We start from the raw sequence: 4,444 nt of genomic DNA, 5'->3' as shown, positions 1-4,444 counted from the left end.
GCTGAAATCTGCCATGTCCTTTGCTGGGCAGGGACAGGAAAACAAAACCAAAAAAAAAGAAAAAGAGGAATTCCTCTGCAAGAGAGGCTAAGGATGTTTCCATGGCGGGTGGTGGGAGGGTGTGTGACAGTGGCAAAGAGGGACCTGGTTGTGCAGTTGTGAGTTAGCCTGTCCAGTTCATTCCTGCCTGCAACTCTGGTGCGAATACGTTAACCTTGTTTGAGGGAGCAGCTGGGTTTGCGCCTCATGCCAAGCAAAAGCCCAACCAATCTTATTAACATACAGGTAGTCCTCAACTTACAGCCACAATCGATTTCCGGCGCTAAGCGAGACATTGCTTAAGTGAGTTTCGACCCGTGGGATGACTTTTCTGGCCAGAGTTGTTAAGTAAATCACTGCAGTTGGTAAGCGAGTGACCCAGTAGTGAAGTGAACTTGGCTTCCCCGCTGACTTCACTTGTCTGAAGATCACCCCCGCACCAAAGAAAACCCCAAACCCATGTGACCTTGGAATGCAGCAACGGTTGTTAAGTGTTTTTTTTCCTATTGGGGCAACCTGGTCTACCCAAACACGGGACGGGGCATACTGCTTCCGCTTTTGCCTTTCGGCCCCAATCCAGGAGCCTTCGCAGGCAATCACTTTTGCGACAAACTATTTTTGTGTTGAATTTATGTTTACCGACAGACATAAAGGGAGACAACTAGTATTTTAATCTATTTAGCTCTCAGGGGTCGGAAATCTTGAACACTCAAAAGAGCCACAAAGGTCCTAACTGGAAGCCCCCCCGTTCAGTTCTGGAGCCAACTGAAAGTCCAGTTCTCCCACCAGTCTCCTAGCACAGCGTCTTTTTTCCTCTGCTGACCAGAAGTCCAGTTCCCCAACCACAGAGACGACTCCTAGCATGGTGTCCTTTTTCCTCTACTTGTCCTAACTGAAAGCCCTATGAATTATGGAGCCGACCGGCAACAAGGAGCCCCAGCAGAGGGATGAAAGAGCCACATATGGCTCCAGAGCTGCAGGTTGCCGACCCCTGAGCTAGCCATACTCTTCTGTGGAAGCAGTATGCTGCACCCCCTATTTGGGTAGACCAGGTTGCCCTGATCGAAAAAAACACTTCATCTCTCCCCTTTTGTTGGTTACAGCTGACAAAATGAGGAGAGCCCATGGCTTAGAGTTTATACGTCCACCTAATATGCAAGGAGCCCAGGTTCGAATCCCAGAAAGATATGGCTACTGATAAGAGCTAAATAGCTTGAAATAGATCTATACTAGTCTCCCTTTATTTCTTTGTCGGTAAATATAAATTTAACACCATGGTCGTTAAGTACGAACCGATTGCCAAGCCTCTGAATTTTGATTGCATGGACACTGCAAAAGTTGTAACTATGAAAAATGGTCGCAAGTCACATTTTTTTAGTGCCATTGTCACTTTGAATGGTCACCAAGAGAACTGTTGTTAAGTCAAGGACTAACTGTATAAACAGCTGGAAGACCATAGTAATTGTGAACTTGAAAAAATCCATAATGTTAGCTTGGGGCTACATGCAAACCCAGCTTAATCCCTCGTTCAAGGAGCTTCTTGGATGACAAGTGAAACATTTTCAAGAAAAAACTGAAATGTGTTTAAGACATTCAAGGTAGAGCCTGTCTCTTCACCTAGTGGCTGTTTGAAGGTAAACTTGGAATATTAATGTCTGTTTCCAGCCGCAAATATAATTATTTAATGTCTCCCCTCCATCTTTCACTGGGGATAACATCAACAAAGCTGGTATGAAATTACAGAATATCAAGAGTTGGAAGGGACCTTATAGATCATCTAGTCCAACCCACCACCCAAACAGGAGACCCTACATCATTTCTGACAGATGGCAGTCCAGTCTCTTCTTGAAAGCCTCCAGTGATGAAACTCCACAACTTCTGAAAGCAACTTCTGTTCCACTGATTAATTGCTCTGTCAGAAAATTTCTTCTTAGTTCTAGGTTGCTTCTCTCCTTGGTGAGTTTTCACCCATTGCTTCTTGGCCTGCCTTCAGGTGCTTTGGAGAATAGCTTGACTCCCTCTTCTTTGTGGTAGCCCCTGTGAGATATTGGAACACTGCTATCATGTCATCCCTAGTCCTTTTCATCAGAACTTCCCACAACTTCTGAAGATAACTTCTGTTCCATTGGTTGATTGTTCTCACGTCAGGAAAATTTTCATGTCTAGGTTGAATCTCTCCTTGATCAATATCCATCATTTGTTCCTTGTCTGCCTTTCAGGTGCTTTGAAAAAAATAGCTTGACCCCTTCATCTCTGTGGCAGCCCCTCAAATATTGGAAGACTGCTATCATGTCTCCCCTGTTCACTAAACTAGCCATGCCCGCTTCCTGCTACCGTTCGTCGTATGTCCCCTAATCATCTTGGTTGCTCTTCTCTGCACTTTTTCTAGTCTTAACATCTTTTTTATAGTGTAAGGAGCTCTGGGGGCAGCCCATTGAAAACAACTTTCCCTAAACAAGATGCCTCAAAAGTGCTTTTTCAAAAGGCAACTGGACTTTTTTTTTTTCTTGAAGAAGATGGTTCGATTCTCACCCAAGAAGCTTCATCAATTCCAGCAGGATAGTGGGGGTCATGGAGGGATTAATTCTGACAGGATGTGGGGACGGTTTGGAAGGATCATATTTCTTTGCAGTCATCTGGTCATTAGCACTCTCTCTGGGGTCTACACATCACCGTGGCCAACTCACCACGGGACAAGAGTTGCACTGATATCAACGAAATAGTGGAACAGAGTCATGAAAGAAAGGCCGAAGAAGGGACAGAATGAACAATGTGAATGACAAAAATTAATTTGTTTTGATTATTTTAAATGATTTGAGTTGTTGAATTGTCCCAACACAGCAAGTTGTCTCGTTATGAGTCCTCCTGCAGAGTTGGCTGTAGCAAGTTGCCCCAGTCTGCTCTCTTGAGAGCTACTGAGGTGACTTGGGGGTTCATCTGTGCCCTCAGGATCACCTTGTCTCTGAGTGTAAATGGGGATGGAATCTTTTTGGAACTGAAAATCTATGGAGATTCTCCATCATCCAGGTCATGATTGTTCCAAAGGTGCTTTTTTTTCAGGTTTTCTTGTTTTTTCTTTGAAGATGCTTTGCTTCTCATCCAAGAAACTTCTTCAGCTCTGACTGGATGGTGGGGAAATGGAAGGATTTATACTTCTTGCACACAGCTGGTTATTTGCATCCTTTTAGCCATACACTCCCTTCAAATGGTGAGGGAGTATGAATGGATTTCCAGAAAAAATGGCAGACTACAGATATCATTTGCACTATCGGGTGACCCAGAGGACATAGATAAAATTCCAAGTGGCCTCAACGACTCTCTAAAAAGGATGCAAATGACCAGCTGTTTGCAAGGTGTGTAAATACTTCCTTTCCCCACCATCCAGTCAGAGCTGAAGAAGCTTCTTTGGATGAGAAGCGAAATGTCATCAAAGAAAAAAAAAACAAGAAAAGTCCAGTCGCCTCCTGAAAAAACACCATTGGGGCTTCTTGGAACTGTTGCAAGGACAGGAGATAGGGTCTTATTCCCACCCCCCTGCACACCGCTGAGTTAATGTAATGTTAACATAAATGGCCTCTTTGACCCCCTCTTCCAAACCAATGGTTCTCTCTATCTGGAATGTGGATTTTGCCATCATCAAGAGTGATCTTGGTCTTTCAAATGGCAAGGTGACTTCATCCTACCAGTGATGCCTGCTGATAAATTCTCCTTTCCCTCCCCTTCAGCTCAGAGCTGAAGAGGGGACAGTCACATCCCAAAGTTCCCACAATCCAAGTTCAGGGGTGAAACCTTTTCCTTTTGTTGCCAGCTGAGCTGAGAAACACCAACAGGGGTTCAGTCTCCATTGATCCTCAACGTCAGAGGTGGTATTCAGCCAGTTCTGAGAGGTTCTGGAGAACGGGTAGCGGAAATTTTGAGTAGTTTGGAGAACCAGAAAATACCAACTCAGACTGGCCCTGCCCCCATCTATTCTCTGCCTCCTGAGTCCCAGCTGATCGGCTGGGTCTTCTTTTGTTGCTCTGCACAGCAGAACGGAGCTGGAAAGCAGGTTAATGGGTGGGAGGGAATGGGGATTTTGCAGTAATGTTCCCCTGCCATGCCCACAGAACCAGTAGTAAACAAATTTGAATATCACCACTGCTCAACATTGCCCAGCGATATAGGTAATCCTCGATTTAATGGCCACAATTGAGTGTGTGTCTTGCTAAAGTGAGAAATTGGCCAAGCGAGTTCTGTCTCATTTTACGACTTTTCTGTTGCCACATTTGTGAAGGGAATACACTGCAGTGGTTAAGTTTGAATCTGACTTCCTGCTTGACTTTGCCGGTCAGAAGATCGCAAAAGATAAGTCATGTGATCCCTGAACACTGCAACCGTCGTAAATATGAACCAGTGGTCAAGCATC

The sequence above is a fragment of the Pseudonaja textilis genome, chromosome Z (genome assembly GCF_049901715.1).
Source record: "Pseudonaja textilis isolate UNSWEBS1 chromosome Z, rPseTex1.2, whole genome shotgun sequence".
Classification (NCBI taxonomy): Eukaryota; Metazoa; Chordata; class Lepidosauria; order Squamata; family Elapidae; genus Pseudonaja; species Pseudonaja textilis.
The sequence above is the reverse complement of the archived record's forward strand: the minus strand, read 5'-3'. Positions refer to the sequence as shown.